The 24,923-nt window shown below is 46.4% G+C and overlaps 2 protein-coding genes across 3 annotated transcripts in view; one reads left to right on the top strand and one right to left on the bottom strand.

Annotated features, from left to right (window-relative positions):
* Positions 1–24,923, bottom strand: part of ATP5F1A (ATP synthase F1 subunit alpha) — a 521,274-nt gene that overhangs the window by 59,534 nt on the left and 436,817 nt on the right. The gene's annotated exons all lie outside the window — the stretch shown is intronic.
* The window catches only part of ARK2N (arkadia (RNF111) N-terminal like PKA signaling regulator 2N), a 91,259-nt gene continuing 73,366 nt past the window's right edge, over positions 7,031–24,923 (top strand). For both annotated transcript variants that reach the window (XM_049781563.1, XM_049781562.1), the window contains exon 1: positions 7,031–7,144. The gene's annotated coding sequence lies outside the window, so the exon portion shown is untranslated. The remainder of the gene's footprint in view (positions 7,145–24,923) is intronic.

Raw genomic sequence — 24,923 nt, 5'->3', positions numbered from 1 at the left:
CTTCTCCTCCTTCTCCTCCTTCTCCTCCTCCTCCTCCTTCTCCTCCTTCTCCTCCTCCTCCTCTTCCTCCTCCTCCTCCTCCTCCTCCTCCTCGCCATCCACTTTCTGCTAGTATATAACTGAACCCTCAGAAGAAGTCTTGCTGAGATATGTGCACCCTAATTTCCCCACAAGAGATGGAAACATGGGGCTGGAGAGATAGTATGGAGGAAGGGCGTTTGTCTTGCATGTTGAAGGACGGTGGTTCGAATCCCGGCATCCCATATGGTTCCCCTAGCTTGCCAAGAGCGATTTCTGAGCATAGAGCCAGGAGTACCATATTTTCCGGCGTATAAGAGGACTGGGCGTATAAGACGACCCCCTAATTTTGCAGTTAAAACATAGGTTTAGGCCTATATTCGCTGTATCAGACAGAATGTTCCTGTGCTGCAATTGTATGTACCACAGTGAGCCAATCACAATGAGCAAAGGTTCAAAGGTTATACTGTACTAGACTTCCTCTCTGACGCTGGCCAATCTGAGCTTTACAGTGTAGATTCGGGTCCAAAGCATTGTCTAATTTGCATGCATCAAAAGCCTGCTTGGATTGGCTGAGTTAGAGAGGCAGTCCGAGAGCTTTGCAGTGATTGGTCCCTTATCATAGGCACCTTTTCTGGCAATTCCCTGGTGGCATCCATTAATCTCCCCCACTACATGAACCAAACAACAGCCCATTCTCGGACCCTAGCACTGAACCACCAACACGGTTAGCTGGCTCTTGCCAGAAGTGGCCCCCAGATCTCCTGAGTACTGTTTGGGAGCCCCCAAGAAAGAGATTTGGAAACTCTGTGGCCTGCTTTTTTTGTTTGTTTGTTTCGTTTAGCGGCACATTGAAACATTTTTCGGGATATACTCGGCGTATAAGACGACCCCCGATTTTCGGTTAACTTTTTTATTGTTTCAAAAGTCGTCTTATACGCCGGAAAATACAGTAACACCTGAGTGCTGCTGGGTGTGCACCCCCCAAAAAAAAATGAGATGGAAAAATGAAGCCCAGTCTTCTTCCACTTCTATCCAACCCCCAACTGCTCTCTGCCTTTCCATGGGCAACCTGCCCCCTGCAAACACCCAGGCACTTATCCTTCTCCACAGATCAGCACACTTGCCCTGGCTGTCTGGGACTCTAAACATGACATTCTGAGGGGGAAGGTGCCAGCTCTGTCTTCAGGTGTATTTCTTTTTCTTCCTTCACTGTGGAGGGCATCAGTACCTGCAGCTCCTGGCAAGGTGTCTCCTGCTGTTCTGCCCACTTGACACTTGCTGCCACTGCCTCCTTGGTGGCATACTCTGGTGGGTAAGTTTTGTAGGGGGACCAAGTGTCCCTCCAGCCTCCAGCTTTCATCTCCCTATGATGATGAATGAGCAAGAAGACAGGGTGTGTGGAAGGGACAGCAAGGAGTGAATACTGGGGTACCTAAGGATTCTCCAGTGCCCCCCCCCACCTAGATGGTACAATATTTTCCTGCTGAATTTCATGGAGCATTTCTTCTTTTTGTTTTTGGGCCACACCTGGTGGCACTCAGGGGTTACTTCTGATTCTGTGCTCAGAAATCACTCCTGGCAAGCTTGGGAAACCATATGGGATGCCTGGGATCAAACCCGGGCCTATCCTGGGTGGGCTGTGTGCAAGGCAAATGCCTTACCCGCTGTGACCTGGAGCTCTTTTTCTATTTTGGTTTGGGAACCAACCCACTATGCCTGGGGGCTACTACTGGATTGGTAATTGAGAGTCACTCCCTGCCAAGGAGTCACAAAGGACTGGAAATCAAATTCAGGGTTCCCACCATCTCCCTAGCAAAAATATCCTCTGTTCTTTCTCTTGCAAAGTGGGGAATTAAACCCAGGACCTCCCACCTGCAAGACTTCACTGTAGGTGGCTGAGCCACATCCTCAGCCTAAGCATTGCTATAAGAAATCAGAGCTTATAGCAAATAAGGGGCTAAAGTGATAGGACAGTGGATAGGGTGCTTACCTTGCATGTGACTGACTGACCCAGGTTTGATCCCCAGAATCTCATAGGGTGCCCCAGACTTCCAGCATACAAATTGAACATGTTAGCCTTTGATCTCTCTTCTGGCTCTCTGGCCTCTTGTTTCTTTTTCTTTTCTTTTCTTTTTTTTTTTGTTTTTGTTTGTTTGTTTTTGGGCCACACCCGGCAGTGCTCAGGGGTTACTCCTGGCTGTCTGCTCAGAAATAGCTCCTGGCGGGCAGAGGGGACCATATGGGACACCGGGATTCGAACCAACCACCTTTGGTCCTGGATCAGCTGCTTGCAAGGCAAACGCCTCTGTGCTATCTCTCCGGGCCCCTGTTTTTTTTTTTTTTTTTTTTTTTTTTTGTTTTGAGTCATACCTGATGGTGCTCAGGGCTTACTCCTGGTTCTGAGCTAAGGGATTACTCCTGGCAGTGTTTGGGGCACCCGATGGGATTCTGGGGATCAAACCTGGGACTGTCAGAGCTGGGAGTAGGCCCATAACACCTCAATCTGGTCTTCAAACAAAAACCAAACAATCACCAAAAGAGAGTTATAATGGATGAAATGAGAGGTGTTTTGTATTGGTTGATCAATTTTACTTTATCTTGTTTAATTTTGTTATGGGCCACACCAACTGTACTCACGAATAACTCCTGACTGTGCTCAAGGGGCCAAATAGGATGTGAAGGATCAAACTCTAATTTGTTGTGGTAAAGGCAAATGTACGACTGCTGTGTACTACTGCTCTGGCCCTTGTCCATCAATTTTAAACCATACTTTGCACTAATTTTCACTAGTTATTAGAAGTTAGACTTTGCAGTAGGAGGGATGTCAGGGTTCCCTGAGAAGAAATAAGGACTTGGAGGCCTTCATCAACTTGCCCGGAGAACAGGAAGAAGGTGAAACCCTCCTAGTCTCTTGCCCTCCACAGGCTACATTGCTATGCCGGCTGTTCCCTTCCCATTCTTTTTTTTTTTTGGGCCACACCCGGCGGTGCTCAGGGGTTACTCCTGGCTGTCTGCTCAGAAATAGCTCCTGGCAGGCACGGGGGACCATATGGGACACCCGGATTTGAACCAACCACCTTTGATCCTGGATAGGCTGCTTGCAAGGCAAATGCCGCTGTGCTATCTCTCCGGGCCCGCCCTTCCCATTCTGTGCAAACTCCAAGTGAACTTTTGTTCTTGCTGTGGGGTAGTTTGTGGGGTGCTTGGGAAGGTTGGGATAGGTAAAGATGTGGGTGCTCCTGTGGGGTGGACTTCAGTTCTGTTAGTCCCCCTCCAAGTCTACTTACCATAAGGTGGCTCCTGAGACTCACTTGATCTGCACATTACAAGGAATGGTCCCACCTGCTTGGTTTTTCTCAGGCTGGAGTGAGGTTAAGAAACTCTTTGAAGAAAAAGGCAAGTATGTCCCAATCTCTGCCCAGATATGGACTCTATTGTGCTGTGCAGGAAATTGCAGAAGACAACTAGTGAGGGAAAATAGTTTTATGGAAGGAGGATGTTAATTCTAAGATGATAGTGGGGTGCTCCAGGAGGAGAGAGGACAAAAATAAAGGAAATTAAGACCTTAAAGGACAAGAGCAATTTCTGTGGAGAGATTTCCTTCTCCTGCTCCTCTTCTCTTCCTCCCCTTCCTTCCTTTTCCCATTCTCCCTCCCTTTTCTTTCTTCCTCTTTTCCCTCTCTCCTTCCTTCCTTCTTCCCTCTTTTTCCTTCCTTCCCTTCTCCTTTTCTTCCCTCTCTCTTCTTCCTTCCTTCCTTCCTTCCTTCCTTCCTTCCTTCCTTCCTTCCTTCCTTCCTTCCTTCCTTCCTTCCTTCCTTCCTTCCTTCCTTCCTTCCTTCTTCCTTCCTTTTCTCTTGGGTCACACCTGGTAGTGCTTATAGTTAATGACTGTCCTCAGGAGGCACTCCTGGCAGAACTCAGGACTCATTTGTGAGGCTGGGGACCGAACCTGAGTCAACCACATAAAAGGCTAGTGCCCAGCCCACTGTCCTATTTATTGTTCCAGCTCTAGAGCAATGCTTCTCTTTATCATGTTTTCATGTCAGTCAATGTGTTGTCTTCTTATCCCTTACAGTCTGTAAATTGGGATCAGAGGTTGTAGTGTTTGACAGACGAGAGCAGAAGCTTTGTGGGGTTTCATTCCTTCTCTGAGGTCACTAGGTTGGAGTGAGAGGTAATATTAATTCGGGGTGTGTGTGTGCTTGTCTGATATTCTACCACAGTGGAGAGGTTTAGCCTTTCCCCTATTGCACTGCCTTTTACAATAGATGGTAGATGGTGCTGGCTATGCCATAAAAGAGAGGTAACCCCATTCTTAGCACTTTGAGAAGGAAGGGGGTGAAACTGAGAACTCAAATGAGTTCAGCCTCTTAACCCCTTGCTTTCTTTATGAAAAGAATGATTCTAATGATAGCATCAGGGGCCAATGGTAGAGCAATCTGCTGAGTTAAGTGGGAACAAACCATGGTTGAAGAAGGGCCAGCTATGTTCAGCTGCTGCAGTTGTCCAGGCCACCAATTTGGTGCCACTTTCTGTGGTGCTTGCGTTATTCCTAGAGTTATGCTCAAAACCCTTGCTGGGTTGGGGATTCTATCCTAGGTCCTGTACATGCATAACAAGTAATTTACTTTCTGTACTATCTATCTCTGGGCCCTATCTCTGGGGCCCCCAGGTCACCATTCTGGACATGCATCTGCTGCAGGCATAGGCCCCATTTAAAGAGCTGTATCACTCAAGAAACAGTATTGAAGAGTGATTCAGACATTTTAGGCCTGGGCTTCTTAGGCTTTTCATGGAAATTGGGTGGGGAACCTGTAACACTGAGATAGGCCAGAGTGCAGACATGTTTGGAGAGTCTGTAAGTAGGGAATCTTGCAGACATTTTAATAGAAGCAATGGGATGGAGGAAGATGGTAAGGGTAGTGTCTGGGCTGGACTAGTGTTTTATTGGAAGCTTGGAGAGCTGAGTACTTAATGCAAAGGAGATCCCTGGAGAAAATTCCAAGGCAGATAGAGGTTTGACTGCCTGGTTCCAAACAATGACTCTATTTAGCATCTAAATATAGAATCATAAGGGATGTAGTACTTGGGATGTGAGATGTTCCAGGCTCCAGAAATTTGCAGTCGTCTCTATTTCGCCACAGGAGAAGGGGGTGGGAGGTTTAACTTGTTGGCAAGTTGGGAAAAAAGAACCGACATGGGGGGCCGGAGAGGTGGCACTAGAGGTAAGCCTTGCAAGCGCTAGCCAAGGAAGGACTGCGGATCGATCCCCCGGTTGTCCCATATGGTCCCTCCAAGCCAGGAGCGACTTCTGAGGGCATAGCCAGGAGTAACCCCTGAGCGTCAAATGGGTGTGCCTCCCTCCCCCCCCCCCAAAAAAAGGAAAAAAAAAAACAAAAACAAAAACAAGAACCGACATGGACCAGGTCAGGATCCTTCTTCAGTATCTTTAGAGCCTTGGCAAAGTGTCCAGTTGTGCTGATCTTGATTAAGGAGTTGTTTTTAGAAGGGAATAAGTTTTTTTTTTTTTTTTTTTTTTTTTGTGGTTTTTGGGTCACACCTGGCAGTGCTCAGGGGTTATTCCTGGCTCCAGGCTCAGAAATTGCTCCTGGCAGGCACGGGGGACCATATGGGACGCCGGGATTCGAACCGATGACCTCCTGCATGAAAGGCAAACACCTTACCTCCATGCTATCTCTCCGGCCCCGGGAATAAGTTTTGTAGTCTACACCGACTTCTCTCATTCCAAAACGGACAGCTGTGATCTTCAAGTACTTTTCCCCTTTTGGCTTTGGGGCCACACACTTGGCTATGCTCATATGACTTACTCCTGGCTCTGCACTTAGAGATCTCACACCTGGTGATGCTTGGAGGACCGTATGGGATTCCCATGGATGAAAGCTGGTTCAGCTGCGTGGCAGTCAAGTGTCTTACTTACTTCGCTGTGCTCTCTCCTAAGCTTATTATTTTAAAAGTACTTAATAAATTGATTCCTCTGGTTGGGAATCAAAGACTCCCATTCTGTACACAGAATAAATGAATGGATGAGGTGTGGGAAAGGAGGGCCTGATCCAAATGGGAGACTGATGTTTAAGGGAAACCTAGGGCAAGATTCCAGAATCTCCTTTCGGTGCAGCTCATCCCAGATCCCCTTGACTTTTCTTCCTCCAGCCTCCTTCTATCTCTCCTTCCCTGCTATTGGGAGCTCAGGTCCTTGGCTGGATCCTTGGCTAGGGACATTCATTCTCAGCATCTATCTCTTCCTTCTCCAGGGGGAGTCTGGGGTCCCCCAGGTAGGCGGCCCGTGTGCGACCCTCCTCTTCTCTCCTCTCCTCTCCTGGGGGCCGTGAGTCCAGCACTTTCCTCCAGGTTCACCCCAGACACCGAGGAAGGAAGGGCCAGGGATGCGCCACTCATCGGGGTAGACTGCAAACCGGAGGCGTGACTCTGCAGAGGTGCAATTAGGGGCGTCGGCCCGCGCGGAAGGGGGGGGGGGCAGCTGTCAGGGCCGCCGGCAGGTGGCGCGTGGCCCGCGGAGCTTGCGGGGTTCCAGTGGGAGAACTTGAACTCCCGGGGTGTTGCTGGAGAAAAAGCACAGTGGGGTCTGCGACTGTCCGCCCAGCGGGGAGCAAAAGTCAGGCGACCCCCCCACCCCCTGCGGAGTGGAGGACCGGGCTGCATGCAATTGCACGCAGGATTGCAACCGGGGTGAGTCCTGAGCGAAGGAAGCTCCGGCTCTCGCTTTAGGAACTCGCCCTGGTCCGGCGGGGACGGGGACGGGCGATGGGGCGCAGCGCGGGAAGGAAGCAAGGAAAGGAAGGCAGCCCGGGCAGCCCGTGGGGGGGTCCCCTCTTGCCCGGCTCCCGGCAGCGGGAGGAATGCGTCCCGGCCGTCGCTAGGTGGCGCTGTCGGCTCCCGCCTCGGCTTCCCGCGCCGCGGCCCAGAGCGGCCCCTCCCGGCGCGTGTCCGCTCTAGCCCGCCGGCGCGAGCTCGGTGGTTCCGGGCGGAAGTGGGGACCGAGCGGAGCGGAGCGGGCGGCCTCCGGTGACATTTTCTCCGGGCGAGCGAGCGGAGGGACGCGGGGCCGGGGCTGCTGCGGGGACGCCGCCTCCGCGCGGGCCAGGTAGGGCTCTCGGGGCGCGCCAGGGGCTGGTGCGGTGCCGCGCGGGAGCAGGCGGCGGCCGGGGCAGAGGGGCGCCCAGGAGGTCGTGCGAGCCGCCGGACGGGACGGGGCGCGGGGGCGGCGGGAGGGAAGAGCAGGGCCGCGCTCCGGCCCCGGCACCCCAACTTTCCCCGGGTGGGGGAGACTCTCGGCACCCGCGGGGTCGGGGTTCGGCGGCGACGGGGGCCCGCTCGGCGAGCCTGGGCGGCTCTGGCGGTGGAATGGGGTCGGGAAGCGCCGTGGGGGCACCCCACTGCGCCCCCACTCTTCTGGCTAGCTCCACGCGCGCCCATGCACCCCCAGATCTCGCCCCGTCGCCGCTGATCCGCCCGCCCTTGGCCCCCCGGTTATTGCTCTCCAATGCGCCCTTGCACTTGCTGCACCCGCGGGCCCCGCAGACCCCTTTGCATCGCCCCCCTAGGTTGCCCCCCAAAAGATGCTCGCGGCCTCCCCGGGCTTGGAAGATCCGACAGCCCTGCTGTGCTTTTCTATTCTTTGCTTTCCGAATGGATCCTGACCCCCCCCAACCCCCCCACCTCCACCTATCACGCTAGGAGGCCAAACGAGCCCCCCACCCCGAGAAAGAGCTCCGGGGAGTGGGGATCCCCTGCACTGCAAACGCTCCCGGCGGGCAGGCTGTAGGCGAGAGGAATTGGGGTACCTGCGGGGCACCGGCAGGTGAACCAACCAACCAACCAACCGCTCGCTCCCGCAGAGTTTGGGGATGGGGACGGTGCACTTTTTCTCTCTGGCCCATTTGCTGGTTTTGCATTCTGGTACCCTGCGGGAAAATCGCTGCCTTTCGGGGTTCATGAGCATTTTCCAGACGCCTGCTTTTGGGAGTCACTGCCCGGCGTCCGTCCGCTGGAGTCTCAACATGAACTTTTTTTTTTGCGGGGGGGGGGGTGGTGTTTGAGCACGCTGTGTTAGTCTTGTAGTCTGTTTGCCTAATGACCACTTGGCTACCCACAGCAGGTGCTCAGTAGACATGAAATGATGAGTTAATTTGCAAGCAGGAAACAAAGACGGGACTTTACTTTGTAAAGATGCTATTTTAAAGAGTGGACTTTGGGGACCAGAGAGATAGCATGGAGGTAAGGCGTTTGCCTTGCATGCAGAAGGTCCGGTGGTTCGGATCCCGGCATCCCATATGGTCCCCTGAGCCTGCCAAGAGTGATTTCTGAGAGTAGATACAGCCAGGAATAACTCCTGAATGCTGCCGGGTGTGACCCAAAAACCAAAAACACACACAAACAAACAAAAAGAAGTGGACTTTGTTTTCCCCTCTAGACTTCCATGAAATGGGCAAAATCTTTATTGTTTTGGGTAAACACCCAATGGTGTTCAGGACTTACTCCTAGCTCTGAAGTTCAGGGATCACTCCTAGTGGGGACAATGTGGGGTGCTGGGGTTAGAAACCGAGGTCGACTGCTTGCAAAGAAAGCGCCCTAATTGATGCACTATTATTGCTCCAGCCCAACTGGGGAAAATATTTAAAAAGCCTTTCTTGTAAGTTAGATTCCTTTAGGGTGCTTTTCAGTACTGCAATAATCATAAAACTTAAAAGCATTGTCTTCATAACGTTAGCATATTACAAATGTAAACTTAAAGCTTGGAGCAGGCAGTTTGACAGGCAGGGAGGAACTTCAAGGTGGTTACATATAAAGGATTAGTTAAATACAGTTTCTCTCTTTTCCTTTGAAATTTAGTTACCGTGAAATTAAAAAGTTACTCATGATTAGGTTTCAGAAATACAGTGTTTCAATACCGATCCTTTCTCCGCCAGTGTTCACTTCCCTCCACCAATCACCCTTTCCCCATTTGCTTCCTGTCCACCAGTCCACTATTCTACCTTCTGTGTGTGTATACATGTATATATGTGTGTTTGCATTTGCACATTGGTTTCCAGTATTGTTGCTGATAGGTCTTCATACACAACACAAAACTACCTTCCAACATCTTCCGGTTGAACACTTCCCTTCAACACAGACATTGCCCCTTTCCTGTCCTGTTCCTCACCTCTCTCAAGTGCATGTTTTCTACTGAAGACCAGTTCTATTGTCTCCATTGTCTATGGGCATTCATTATTTCACTATTCTGCTTCTTTAAACCTCTCATTTGAGAAAAATTCTGTGTCGGTCTCTAGCCCTTTGACTAACTTCACTCCACATGAAACTCTTCATGTCCCTCATATAGCAGCAACTTCTATGACTTTATCTTTTCTTATGGCTGAGTAATATTCCATTGTGCATATGAACCATAGTTTCTTTACCCATTCTTGGACACTTGTCCCGTTATACCCACCCCCCACCCCCGATTTTGGCTATTGTGGCTAGTGTTGCAAGGAACATAGTGGTACAAATGTCTTTTCTCTATTTTGTTTTTGGGCCCTTGGGGTATATTTCAAGAAGTGGAATTGCTTGGTCAAATGGAAGCTTATTTTTTAGATATTTTAGGAATATCGATATTGTTTTCCAAAAAGCCTGGACCAGTCGATATTCCCGCCAGTAGTGAATGAGATTTCCTTTCTCCCTGCATCCACACCAGTACTGTTTCTTTTCTTTGTGTTGTGTGCCTGTCTCTGGTGTGAGATGATAGCTCATTGTTATTTTAATTTCCAACTCCCTGATGTGATGCAGAACTTTTTTTCACATGCCTTGTGGGTATTTGTAAATACAGTTTTTTAATGGAAAGATATTTTCTAAAATATTTTTGTGGAAAATGGTGGGTTGGGCTTTGGTGTCCAAATTTTGTGTATAGTTAGCTTCATATTAAGTTTATAGCGAAGTTATTACATTCTCTTTAATTCCATTTATCTTACTCTTAAGAGCATTTATGTAAATGCCAATACTTTGTTTTGTTGTCTTCATGATTAAGCCAAGACCTGTGTAATTAAAGATAAGCTCAGCTTTGGATTCCAATTTAATGACATCTGCTAGAATTGAGGGCATAATGTCTGTCTTTCAAAGGTTTAGTTATACCTGCGATGTTCTGGCCCTACTCCTACCTCTGCTGGCAGGATTGTGGTGGGGACTTAACTCCTGGAAGTTGGGAGACGTGGTGTCAGGGATCAACCCAGGTTCTCTACTTGCTTTGCATATGTTCACCCCATGTGCCATCTTTCCAGCCCACGATTTTCATTTGCTGAGTGATGTTGGTACCATGCATTTCCTTATGACTCATATCTTCTCTGAGCTTGTTTAGTCACTCATCATTCAAGGCATTCTCCAGTCATATGCTAGATACCAAGCTCTTTGATTTTTTTTTTTTTTTTTTTTTTTTGTGGTTTTTGGGCCACACTAGCAGAGCTCTGAGGTTACTCCTGGCTCTGTGCTCAGAAAACCCTTCTGGCCCAAGCGACCATATGGGATATTGGGATTCAAACTCGGGTCCATCCTGGCCGCGTGTAAGGCCATGCTATTTCTCTGCTGTTCTATTTCTCCGGCCCCTGACTTTGATTTTTAAAAAATCTTAGACCATCTTGATTTTCCTGTAGTAATCTTTAATATGAAAACAATATTTCTTCAAGTTCACTGACTTGACAGGGCTTGAGAAAATCTGCAAGAATATAAGAATGCTGTACTGGGCCTGGAAGATGGACCAAAGGGCCAGGACCCGTGCTTTATGCTGGTGTCCTGAGTTCAGTCCCTGTTACCACTGGCTTCCCAAGCACTTCCGGTGCATTGTTCTCTGAGCATGTCTCTGTGCCTGTAGTAGCCCCTAAACAAGAACACGAATGGATGTGGCCCCTAAGTAAAGAAAAGGCAGGGTTGAAGAGATAGTATGGAAGTAATGCGTGTGCCTTGCATACAGAAGGACGGTGGTTCGAGTTCTGGCATCTCATATAGTCCCCCAAGCCTGCCAGGAGCAATTTCTGAGCATAGAGCCAGGAGTAACCTTTGAGTGCTGCCCGTGTGACCCAAAAACAAAAACCAAAAAACAAAAGAAAAAAGGCAAAAAAAGAAACTGTTTTCTTTTGAACAGTACTGATTCAGGTATTCTTTGTTATTTTAGAAAAAAATTAAGTGGGGCTGGAGTGATAGTAAGATAGGCAGTGCATTTGCCTAGCGGGGACTGACCCTGGTTCAATTCCTGCACCCTGCATGGTGCCTCAAGCACTGGCAGGAGTGATTCCTGAGTGCAGTCAGGTATAAGCCCTGGGTATGGGGAGGAGGATGTGGAAACTAAACTAAAATCAAAACAAACAACATTTAGTGCTAAATGAAATTTCTGTATTTGTATACTAGAATTAAGATAAATATAGTAACAGCTGATAAACAGCTCTGGGATTGTAGAAAATAGGTGAGTTATTAAGAAAAGTTGGGGGTAAACTCATAGGACAAAGTAATTGGGTGGAAGTTGTTTATTCTTAAAAACACTAATTTGTTTTTGATTTTGTTTTTGGGCCACACCAAACTCAGGAGTTACTCCTTACTGCACTCAGAAATCACACCTGGCAGGCTCAGGGGACCATATGGGATGCCAGGGATTGAACTCAGTTTGGTCACTTGCAAAGTGGACACCTACCTACTATGCTATTGCTCTGGCCTCCAAAACAGTTGGTTGCTTATCATTTGCCATTAATTATTTAATTGCTAGAGGTAACATGGTGAATGGTTGACAAGGTTCGAGGGCTCAAGGAATTTATATATTTACACTTAAGGTCTGAGATGGATTCTCTCTCTCTCTCTTTTTTTTTTTTTTTCTTTTTGGTTTTTGGGCCACACCCGGCATTGCTCAGGGGTTACTCCTGGCAGGCACGGGGGACCATATGGGACACCGGGATTCGAACCAACCACCTTTGGTCCTGGATCGGCTGCTTGCAAGGCAAACGCCGCTGTGCTATCTCTCTGGGCCCTGAGATGGATTCTCACATGTATAATTCTAGCTAATGACTTAACAGTTATTTAAGTGCTTATTTTAAGCTCGTGCTGTAAATTCAGAAGGAATGGGAAGGGTACATTAAGGTAAGTCCAGATTTTGAAGGTACCACAGTCTGTTGGAACTGCTAATTTCCTTCTTTTAGTAGAAACAACTTCAGGAGGAATAGGAACAACGAGCTTGGCACCTCTTTTGAAATTATAGAAATATCTTGAACCCAGACCTTGTTGCAAATAAGGAATGCACTCTACTAATGAGACATATCCCCGACTTTTGAGAGCATTTTCTCTGTGCTTTCAGTGAGTAGAAATAGTGCTGGCCCTCTTTCTTTTTGGTTGACTCTTGATCATCATATTAATTTGATAGTTTTCTGTAGTATGCAATTACAGACTTAAATTAAAATTTGACTATTGTCACAAAACTCTTGTATGCCCTTCTAGTCTTTGATTTTTTTTTTTTTTTTTTGGTTTTTGGGTCACACCCGGTGGTGCTCAGGGGTTACTCCTGGCTGTCTGCTCAGAAATAGCTCCTGGCAGGCACAGGGGACCATTTGGGACACGGGGATTCGAACTAACCACCTTTGGTCCTGGATCGGCTGCTTGCAAGGCAAACGCTGCTGTGCTATTTCTCCGGGCCCTTATCTTTGATTTTTGCACACTTTGCTTGTGTATGTATGGCCCGCAGTTGAACTTGAGAGAAGCTATTCTGTCGGCTTCTGTGTGGGCAGTTTCTCTCAACAAAAGTGGGATTGATGTTCAATCAGTTTTCACACTCAGCCTCCAGGTCTTTGTGGTAATGGCAAGGAGTGGGGTGAAGCAAAATCTTCCTCCATTTATTCTCTTCGATGCTCCTGAACTGCCGGGAGTGAAATATCTGTTGTACGTTATGTCTGTTTATCATGACCTTAGCAGCAGCTGACCATAGTAAATGTGATTCTAAAATTCTGTAAAATGGCCAACATGACTCAGGTTTAACTGTCTTATTCAGAATTTGTAGCTCTAAAATATAGTTGTACAGTCGTATTTTTTGTTTGTTTCTATTACCTTTCCTGTCTTCAGAAAGGATCCTAGTTTTGGAGGTGGGAGGACTATACTAATGTTTCTTGGGGGTTATTCCTATCTCAGTGCTTGGGGGTCTTTCCATAGGTGCATGGGGATTATGCCTTGCTGGGGCTTGTACCCTGAACTTCCCACAGTTGCTTCCCACAAAGCATATGCTCCAGTCTTCTGAGCTCTCTCTTTAGCCAGGAACCTCCTTCTTCTGTCAAATTGTTGCTGAACAGTCTGTGGATGGAGAGATGGTATAAATCAGTAACCTGACTTTAACTAGTTATGATTGTTTTGTTTGGGGGTCACATCTGGTGGTGCTAAGGGCTTACACCTGGCTCTGTACTTAGGGCTTGCCCTTAGCTCTGTGCTCAGGGCTCACCCCTGGAAATGCTCAGGAGACCATGTGCAGTGCTTAAGTATCAAGTCTAGGTTGGGTGCATGCAAGGCACTATCTCTAGCTTGACTTTATTCTATTATAAAATCATATGGATGAGTATTTTCTCATGAAAAGATGCTTAATATGAAGTAGATATCTCTTTGTGGAACTTGCATGAGAATATATCTTGTCAGATTGAAAAGCTCATTGTATCCAAATAAGTCAAATTTAGGGAAAAAGGTGATTTCGGAATCTTTTTCCTGCTCTAAAATTTAAAGAAAAGTAGATTCTTGGAGAAGAAAGTACTGTATAATGAAATAACTGTGCTATGGAGTGTCTTTTCCTTTAAAAAATAACTTGAAACAAGATATTGAAAAGCAATATTTTTCTTAGTTTTGGGGCCATACCCAGCAGTGGTGGTCAGGTTGTTCCTGCATCTGTTTTTGGGGTTTGCTCCTAGTGACGGTCCTTGGGGGTCCATGCAGTGCTGTGGGTTTAAACCCGAGCTGCCTGTATGCAGTACTTATGCTCAGCCAGTTTAGATGGCTCTAGCCAGTGCATTGGGTTTTTTTGTTTTGTTTTGTTTGGGGGGCCACACCTGGCAGTAGTACTCAGGGGTTACTCCTGGAAGTCTCGGGGGAACCATATGGGATGCTGTGGATTGAACCCAGGTTCATCCTGGGTTGGCTCTGTGCAAGGCAAACGTCCTACTGCTGTGCTCTGGCCCCAGCTCAATGGTTTCTTTTTGTTGTTGTTGTTGTTGTTGTTGTTGTTGTTTTTTGGGGGGGCACACCTGGTGAAGCTCAGGGGTTATGCCTGGGTACGCGCTCAGAAATGGCTCCTGGCTTGGGGGACCATAGAGGACGCCATGGGATCGAATCACAGTCCGTCCATGGTTAGCGTGTACAAGGCAAATGCTCTTCTGCGTGCCACCACTCTGGCCCCAGTTCAATGTTTTTTTTTTAGTTTTTTTTTTTTTTTTTTTTGGTTTTTGGGTCACACCTGGCAGTGCTCAGGGGTTATTCCTGGCTCCAGGCTCAGAAATTGCTCCTGGCAGGCACAGGGGACCATATGGGGCGCCGGGATTCGAACCGATGACCTCCTGCATGAAAGGCAAACGCCTTACCTCCATGCTATCTCTCCGGCCCCAGTTCAATGGTTTTTTTAAGGTAGGAGAAAATGATTGGGTGACTTAGGTGTTCATCATTTTGTACTGCCTGTTCATTTGCAAAATTTATCCCCCTATCTGGAATGAAAGTGTCTGGAAAGCAAAGTAGCTTTGATTGATCTATTAAACCTCTAACACCATTCCCAGGAATGTGTTTATGTAATCCAGAAATTTCTGTATTCATTCACAAAGTGGGAGGGAAACAGGATACTGGCCAAAGGGATCAGAAGTTACATTTTACTGAGTTGCTGATTAAAAAAAGCCAAGCAGAACATAGCATCTAATGATTTCCAGAAGTTACTTTGTTAGATGCTTTATACTTAGAGGATGGTATCTTTGGAAACTGGGGAGTTGGGTGTGGATTAAACTAAAGAAAACAGGACTAATTTTCTTTCTGTATTAAGTTCAAAAGATCATGTAGTTAAGATTTTAAGCAGCATCTTGTCTGTCCTCTGGAATCTAGCATAACTATACAGTTTTATTTTTTTCCTAAATCAATACTTTTATCATCTAGGATTTGTCATTGTTTTGCTCCACTGCAGTCTACTAAACAATTGCTATGTCATGAACAGTGGGTAGGTTTTGGCAGTGTTTGTTTTGGGAACCTCAGGTCTCAACATGTGGCAATTCTTTTTTCTGTTTGTTTTTTTTTTGGGGGGGGGGGAAGAGCACTCCCTGTGACACTCAGGGGTTACTCCTGGCTATGAGCTTAGAAATTGCTCCTGGCTCGGGGAACCATATGGGACTCTGGGATCGAACCGGTACATCCTGTCGGCAGTGTGCAAGGCAAATACCCTACCGCTGTGCTATTGCAGACCCCTGTTTGTTTGTTTTCTTTGGGCCACACCCAGTTGCACCAGGGATTACTCCTGGCTCTGTGCTCAGAAATTGCTCCTGGCACTCGGGCCATATGGGATGGCGAGGATTGAACCAGGTCGGTCCCAGTAGGAGTGTGCAAGGCAAATGCCCTACCGCTGTGCTATCACTTGTGCCCCAATTTTTATGTGAACTATCTTTAGGGTTTTGAGTCCACACCAAAACCTTAGGGGTAACTCCTGGCTCTACATTCACGAATCACTCCTGGTGGGCTGGGGAAGGCATACATGTGATGCCAGCAATCAAATTCAGGTCTGTCACATGCAAGGTACATAACATCCTTTACCCGCTATACTATTGTTTTGGTCCTGATGTGAACTATCTTCAGCGACAGGGAAATAAAAAATGCACATCTTGAAATCTTGAAGGAAATCTAGAAATTTGTGCTTTACATTTTTTTTTAATTTTAATTCTTTTTGGTTTGTTTTGGGACCATACTTGGTGATGCTCAGAAGTAACTCCTGGCTCTGCACTCAGATATCACTCCTGGTGGGGCGCAGGGAATCATATGGACTGCTGGAGAATTCAGGTTGGCCACATGCAAGGCATGTACCTTACCTCTGCTGTACTGTCATCCAGAATTTGGCCCCTAAATGTACCTTACCTGCTGTACTATCTCCCAGAATTTGGCCCTGGAATTCTTCTTGATTTATATTGACAGTGCTTTTGAGTACTTAGAGAGGCCCCATTTGTCATGGTGCATTCTTTACATTTGGTAGCTTCCTTGGCTCCTTACATGATGCTGGTTTGTTCACAACCATGTTGCTGTGCTAGATACATATCATTAGTGGTAGTATCTGCCACTTGAAGCGATTTGAGTGGCCATTATCACTCATGGCCTATTTATAGAGCTTGTATCACTGGTTGGCTGGCAAACAAGCTCAAAGTTATTCCTTTCCTGTGGTTGCCATCTCAATTTATGTTTCAGTTCCGGGAGGCTAATTCAGTCAGCTGCATTAACTTTTGTTTCCTTTCTGGATTCTAGCCTTACAGAATTTCAGTTTCTTGGACCAGAGACCTGGAAGCATGCTTTTCATGAGCACTGCCAGGAGTGTCCCCCATTCCCCCTCCCACCATCAGATGTGGGCCAAAACACAACCCTCCCAAAACAAGCAAACAAACAAACAAATAAAACCAGCTTTAGTTTTTTGGGCAGAGAGGTAGAACAGGGGTTGAGGCACTTGCCATACAGGCAGCTGACCCCAGTTGTATCTCTGGTATCACAAATCAAACTCAGAGCACAGAGCCCCTTAAGTATTGCAGCAACAAAAAAATTCAGTTTCTTAGTCAAACTTCATGTTTGGCAGGCTTGAAGGGGTGCCATGTGTAAGCAAGTGTATCCCATATTGTTCCTCCAATCCCACACTTTTTGTTGCTTGTTTTTGGGGCACAGTCCAAAGGGCTGTGAGAGTGTGGGCCATATTACAGGCATCATTCCTGGCAGTTGCTGAGCGACCATATGCATGATGGGTCTGAACCTGAGTCATATGCATCCAAGACAAGGGCCTTACCTGCTGTACATTCTCTTTGGCCCCAACACACAGCTTCATTTTATCTGGAATGATTTATCTGGAATGGGGCAGGCTGTGTAGTGTCAGGTATTGATTCAGGGTTGGTTGCATTGCAAGGCAACCACCTTACGGAGGTATCTGTACTATTGCTCTGGCCCTCAACTTCATTTTATTTATTATTTTTTTGGTTTTGGGGCATACCTGGTGATGCTCAAGAATCACACTGGCACCATATGGGATTGAATCTAGGTTGGCTGCATGCAAGGCAAATGCTCTACCTATAATTCTATTGCTCTGGCCCCTCAACTTCATTTTTTTTTGGGTTTTGGGCTACACCACGGTGACGCTCTGGGATTACTCCTGGCTATGTGTTCAGAAACCGCTCCTGGCTTGGAGGACCAGATTGGGACGCTGGGGAATCGAACCTTGGTCTGTCCTAGGTTAGCGTGTGCAAGGCCAGCGCCCTACCGAGCTTGTGCCACCGCTCCAGCCCTCAACTTCATGTTTGAATGGAAAAACCCACTTTTTATTAATGGGGAATATTCTAATATGATACTTAGTGTTTAAATTTCCCCATTATCTACAAATGTATTTTAAAAAATGTTCAGAGTCAAGGGCCTGGGGGTATATCTATGTGGAGCACTTAGCTCATGCATGAAACTGTGGGTTTTATCTCTGTCAGCCTCCTTCTTCCCACCCCGTCCCCCAACAAAGGAAGAAACAAATAAGGTGTGTAAGGGTAAGATGTTTTGCATGTGGTCAACCTTGGCATTACATCCTAGAGGGAATCCTGAGCACAGAGCCATGAGTAGCCCTTGAGCACTGACTGCCCATCCAAAAGAAACAAATGAAATATGTATATTGTTTTATAATCTATGGATCTCTTTCCCATGATTTTTCTGGTAAATTATTTGTCGAAGAATGGGAGCTTCCCTAGCAATGTTGGACCATTTCTTGGAGGACGTTACTCTAAGCAATCAATGCAAACTCTGTTGTATATTCTTATCATCTTGCAGGCAGAAAATTGGTTACCTTTTGGTTTTTGGTTTTTGGGACACACCCAGAAGCATTCAGGTTGGCTCTGCGCTCTGAAATTGCTCTTGGCAGGCTCAGGGGACTGTATGGATGCGGGATTTGAACCACTGACCTTCTGTATGCAAGGTAAATGCCTTATACTCCTTGCTACTCCAGCCCCAAGTTTGTCAATTTCTAATTGAATTAGATTTATTAAAATCTAAGTAGATTCAGAAATAAATATGCATGATTGACTTTTAATTATTTATTTTTAAATTTTGGACCACACTTGGTGATGCTCAGTGGTTACTCCTGGCTATGAGCTCAGAAATCGCTCTCCTGGCTTGGGGGATCAGGTGGGATCCCAGGGGATCGACCCAAGGTCTGTCCTGGGTCAGCCACATGCAAGACAAACACCCTACCACTGTGCCATTGCTTCGGCCCATGCTTGACTGTTTTTTTAAGGTAATGATTTTATTTTGCAGTGCCAGGGATGGTGGAACTGCAGCCTCATATGTAAGAATAATTAGTATTCACACTTATTGCTTCTGTTAAGCGAATCCCTGACCCCGGTAGTGACTGAGTGATTCCTCTCCCCATTTTTGATTGTTGAAGTGGCAGAAAGTCACTTGTACTTGGCCACATTGTCATCTTCCCCCCCCCCCCCCCCCCCCCCCACACACACACACATTTCCCTGGCAATGCTCAGTGGTTACTACTACTGGCTCTTTGCTCAGGAATCATTCCTGGCGGGTTTGGGAGACTATATAGGATAGTGGGATGGAACCTGATTGGCTGCATGCAAGGCAAGTGCCTTCCCCATAATATATCTCCAGCCCCTTACTTCCTTATTTAAGCAGCCATAGTGTTCTCTGGGGATCTCACGTATTGGGCTTTGGTTTTTTTTTTTTTTTTTTTTTTTTTTTTTTTTGGGCCACACCCGGCGGTGCTCAGGGGTTACTCCTGGCTGTCTGCTCAGAAATAGCTCCTGGCAGGCACGGGGGACCATATGGGACACCGGGATTCGAACCAACCACCTTAGGTCCTGGATCAGCTGCTTGCAAGGCAAACACTGCTGTGCTATCTCTCCGGGCCCACGTATTGGGCTTTGGTACTTGTTGAGATGTGGGGACATTATGCTCTTTAATCCCAGTGCTCTTGAGTGTTTAGGCGATGTATTCTCTGGGAGTTGTACTATGGTTCCTGTAATTACATGAGTTTGCAGGGTCTGACCCTGAACTGCATTGCTCAGATTGGTTGCAGCACACCAGTGATTATTGTACACTGCTGAGATCTCATGAGGGGCAGAGTTGGTGGTGGAAAGTGGGTTCCTCTTCTGCTGTGCTATAAGCCAGCCCACCCCTATGACTCCCCCTTCTTTTGCTCTTGTTTTCTTCCTTTATTTTTTAGAAACAAAAATGCATATTGAAAGCAGAAGAGAAAGAAACACCTCTCAGGGCTGGACTGATGGTACAGCAGGGAGGGCTTTTGCCTTTATATGACTAACTGACTTTGAGCCCCACATATCGCATATGGTCTCTGAGACCTGACAAGAGTGATCCCTGAGTACAGGGGTACTCTCTGCCAGGAGTACCTCTTTGCATTGCTGGGTGTGTTCCTCCTCACCCCCCCAAAGAAACTCCTTTAACAGGAGAAAAATTATGAGATTAAGTTCTGATTGAGTGTTTAAGTATAAATCAGGAAACAAATTTTAGAATTTTTTTTTTTTTTTTGGCCACACTGGCGACTCTCCGGTTACGCCTGCCCTATGTGCTCTGAAATCACTCCTGGCTTGCTGGGGGGGGGGGGTTTGGGGGATCATATGGATGCCGGGGGTGGGGGGTGAGGGGGTGGGGACAGAACCGAGGTCTGTCCTAGGCTAGCTAGCGCTTGCAAGGCAGACACATTACCTCTAGTGCTGCTTCGGCCTCCAAATTTTGGATTTTGAAGTAACTGGATTAAAAAAAGAACTTAGTTGGGGGCCAGAGAGATAGCACAGCGTAGGGTGTTTGCTTTGCCCACAGCCAATCCAGGACAGACGGTGGTTTGAATCCTGGCATCCCGAGCCTGCCAGGAGCGATTCTGACGCAAAGCCAGGAGTAAACCCCTGAGCACCACCGGGTGTGACACCCCCCCCCCAAAAAAAAAAAAAAGAACTTAGTATTTGTTTAGAATTTGGTGAAACTTATTTATTTATTTATTTAAATAATATATTTAAGCACCATGATTACAACATGTTTGTAGTTGGGTTTCACTCATAAAAAGAATACCCCTGGGGCCGGGAAGGTGGCGCTAGAGGTAAGGTGTCTGCCTTGCAAGCGCTAGTGTAGGATGGACCGCGGTTCGATTCCCCGGCATCCCATAAGGTCCCCCCCAAGCCAGGAGCGATTTCTGAGTGCATAGCCAGGAGTAACCCCTGAGTGTCAAAAGGGTGTGGCCCAAAAAACCAAAAAAAAAAAAAAAAAAAGAGAATGCCCCCTCTTTATCAGTACAACCCACCACCATTGCCCTCCATCTTCCTCCTCCCCCCACCTCTTGCCTATATTCGATAGCATTTTACTCTCAATCACTACCATTGTCATGATAGTTGTTAGTGTAGTTATTTCTCTAACTGCACTCATTACTCTGTGTGGTAAGCTTCATATTGTGAGCCCATCTTCCTGCCCTCATCTCTATTGTCTCTGGGCATGGCATTATTACAATAAAGTCTTTTTTTTAAAACCCATAGATGAATCTGAAACTACTTTAACTATAAATATTTTTCTTATTTATACCTTCCCACATATGACATAATTTATTACTATTACATATAGATCATTTGACTCATCTAGAACATAATTTTAAATCAGTATATATAGAAAGCATTTAATTTTCTGAAAACAAAGATAACTTCAAAATGGTCGTGATTTTTATAACATGAAAAAAACACTAGATTTCTAAAATAAATTCTTTTTTTTTTTTTTTTTTTTTTTTTGGTTTTTGGGTCACACCTGGCAGTGCTCAGGGGTTATCCTGGCTCCAGGCTCAGAAATTGCTCCTGGCAGGCACAGGGGACCATATGGGGCGCCGGGATTCGAACCGATGACCTCCTGCATGAAAGGCAAACGCCTTACCTCCATGCTATCTCTCCGGCCCCAAAATAAATTCTTTAATTGAATCACCTTGAGATTACACAATTACTGAGTTGTTCATGATTGAGTTTCAGTCATATAATGTCAAACACCCTTCACCAGCGCACATTTCCTGCCACCAATGTCCCCAGTTTCCCCCCTCTCCTTACTTGCCTCTGACATTTTTCTTCTCTCTTCCTTTCTTTTTTTTTTTTTTTTTTTTTTTTTTTTTTTTTTTTTTTTGGTTTTTGGGCCACACCCGTTTGACGCTCAGGGGTTACTCCTGGCTATGTGCTCAGAAATCGTCCTGGCTTGGGGGAACCATATGGGACGCCGGGGATCGAACGCTGTCCGTTCCTTGGCTAGCGCTTGTAAGGCAGGCACCTTACCTCCAGCGCCACCCCGGCCCCTTCTCTCTTCCTTTCTTATTCTTTCTCTCTCTCATTCTTTCTCTCTCCTCAATACCATAATTTCTTTGGGGGAGGGGGGTTGTTTTTGGGTCACACCTGGTGGTGCTCAGTTTTACTCCTGGCTCTGTGCTCAGAAATTGCTCCTGGTAGGCATGGGGGACTATATGGGATGCTAGGTTTCCAAACACCTTCTGTCCTGGATCAGCTGGTTGCAAGGCAAATGCCCTACTGCTGTGCTATCTCTCTTGCCTTAATACCATGATTTTTTTGGGCCGGAGTGATAGAACAGCGGGTAGGGCACTTGCCTTGCACGCACTCGACCTGAGTTCGGTCACGGGCATCCCACATGACCCCCCCCCCCTTGAGCAAAGCTAGGAATAGCCCCTGAGCATTAAAAAAAAAACAACAAAAAAACATGATTTTTTTTATATCACACAAATGAGTGTGATCATTCTGTATCTATCCCTTTTCCTCTGACTCATTTTGCTCAGCATAATACTCCATATTCCTCATGTATAAGCAAATTTTATGACTTTATTCTTCCTAAACAGCTGCTTATTATTCCATCGAAAACTTTGGATTTTTGTTGGGAAGGAGCAGCCTTATTTGCCTTCTTAAAAACAGCTGCTTATTATTCCATCGAAAACTTTGGATTTTTGTTGGAAGGAGCAGCCTTATTTGCCTTCTTAAAAGTAAAATGTAGGGGGCCGGCGAGGTGGTGCTAGAGGTGAGGTGTCTGCCTTGCAAGCGCTAGCCAAGGAAAAAAACCACGGTTCGATCCCCCCGCTCACATATGGTCCCCCCAAGCCAGGGGCAATTTCTGAGCACTTAGCCAGAGTAACCCCTGAGCATCTAACGGGTGTGGCCCGAAAAAAACCAAAAAAAAAAAAAAAAAAGTAAAATGTAGGCAGTGCCTGACTTACTTGATTTTTGTATATTTTGAGTAAGACAAATTATAAATTGACAGTATTTGTTTACATTAATAGCTTCTGAGCTATATTTAAGCTAGAATGTGGTTTAGCATTGCATGTCGTTCAGTAGTTGCTTTTTTTTCCCGTTTTTTGGGTCACACCTATTTGACGCTCGGGGATTACTTCTGGCTGTGCACTCAGAAATCACCCCTGGCTTGGGGGGAACCATATGGGATGCTGGGGGATCGAACCCCGTCTTACGCTAGCCTTGCAAGGCAGACACCTATACCTCTAGGCCACCTGTCTGGCCCTAGTTAATTGCTATTTTGAAAAGAATGATTTATTTAGAACTGAGAAATAGTACAGTGGACTTACCTTATGAGTGCCCAACTCGGGTTTGATCCCGGCACCACGTATGGTCTCTAAGCCCAACCAGGAATGAACATTAATGTTGTGGCTCAGATGCAAACAACAGCAACAAAAAAGGATTTCACAAGTTTGTATAAGTATACATTATCAGAAGTTTATGACACTTTTGTAGATAAAGTCAGTGCTGAAGAAAAGTATAAATACTAGGAGTGTTTTGTCTTTAAAACTTTATGGTAGTGTGGAAATTACTAACAGGTAAAAGAAATGTAGCTAAAAGTAATAAAAAACAAATATCCGGGGCTGGGAGCGATAGCACAGCAGTGGGGTGTTCACCTTGTATGTGGCTGGTCCAGAATGGACCTTGGTTTGATCCTGGTGTCCATATGGTGCCCCAGCCATGGAGTGTTTCTGAGCACATAGCCAAGAATAACCCCTGAACATCACAGGGTGTGGCTCAAAAAGCAAAAAAAAAAAACTTAAGTTTTTTTCTTAAATGTCATTGTACTTTGAAATGCATGAAACTATATTTTAGGGGAGGGCATTGCCTGGGATCATCCTGGCCAGCAATCAATCCTGGGTTGCCTGCATTCTAAGTATGTGATCCATCCCATTGAGTTATTTCTCCAGCCAGGGTCGAGACTTCTTATCCAGAGGATCCAGAACAATGTCTTTGTTTTGTTTTGCTTTGGGCCACACCTGGTAGTGTTCAAGGGTTATTTCTGGCTCTGCACTTAAGAATCATCCATGGCAGTGTTCTGGGGGACCATATGTGGTGCCAGGGATCAAGGCTAGCTGGCCTTGTGCAAGGCAAATGCCTTACCCACTGTACTACTCTAGGTCTCAAAATGTCTTTTTTATTAACAAATATTAAATGAGTTTTCATTTCTTTAACTGATACTAAGTGTTACTTTGGTATTTTCTAGATCCTGTGGACACAGTGATCACAAGAGTCCTGATGTCGTACATTTGTGAAGTAGGCAAACTAAGCACATAAATAAGTAAAGGAGGTAATTTTAGATATTTTTTTTTTAAATGGAGATTAATGGGTGTGGGTGAGAGAAGAGACATTTGACATTTCTGATGTCTTGGGAAAGGCCTTTCAAAGGTGAGTTTGCATTGGAAAACGAAATATAAGACCAAAAGCATGGGGAATTTTTGGCTGCAGTGGAACAGCAGTACAAAATCTCCTAGTCAAAGCTTGATTTTTTTGGGTGGGGGGGGGGTCGTCACACCTGGCAGTGCTCAGGGCTACTCTTGGCTGTACGCACAGAAATCTCTCCTGATAGGCTCGGGGGACCATATGGGATGCGGATTCGAACACCGTCTTCTACTGCAAGACAAAATGCTTTACCTCCATGCTATCTCTCTGGCCTCAAAGCTTGATATTTTAAGAGAGTTTAATGAGGCAGAGTGATGCGAAGATGAGATGTGAGTCACACGTACCTTATAGGACTTAACAAAAATCAACTCTTGGGGAATGCAAAATATGTATTTACATGGTTTCCAAGTACTGGCTTAGTGGATACTGAACACCATGGGGTATGAATGAAAACCAGTGACACTCCCTCCCCAAGACTCCCTAAGCCAGAAAGTCATTTTACATTCTAACTGTAAGGGATAGTCGTGATGTGCTGAGTGGGTAGAATCTTGTATTGGGGGTACAACCAAACTGGAAATGACAAGTTCAGGTGTATAAGAAACTTACTTTAAAGGAGTTTTATTAAATCCTTATCTTATTTGTGTCTCGGCTGCCCACAGGATTCAGAGCCCACTTTTTGTTTGTTTTTTGGGACACCCTTGTGGCACTCAGGGGTTACTCCTGGCTCTGTGCTCAGAAATCGGTCCTGGCAGGCTCAGGGGACATATGGGATGCTGGGATTCGAACCACTATCTGTCCTGGATCAGCTGCTTGCAAGGCAAACGCCCTATTGCTGTGCTATCTCTGACCTGAGGGCCCACTTCTTGACTCAGTGCCTGTGAGCCTGACAGTACTCAGGAGACTGTATGGTGCTGGGGATTGGACTGTATGGTGCTGGGGATTGACCCTGCCTCCTATACTCAAAAA

The sequence above is a fragment of the Suncus etruscus genome, chromosome 10, assembly GCF_024139225.1.
Source record: "Suncus etruscus isolate mSunEtr1 chromosome 10, mSunEtr1.pri.cur, whole genome shotgun sequence".
Lineage (NCBI taxonomy): Eukaryota > Metazoa > Chordata > Mammalia > Eulipotyphla > Soricidae > Suncus > Suncus etruscus.
The sequence above is the reverse complement of the archived record's forward strand: the minus strand, read 5'-3'. Positions and strand labels throughout refer to the sequence as shown.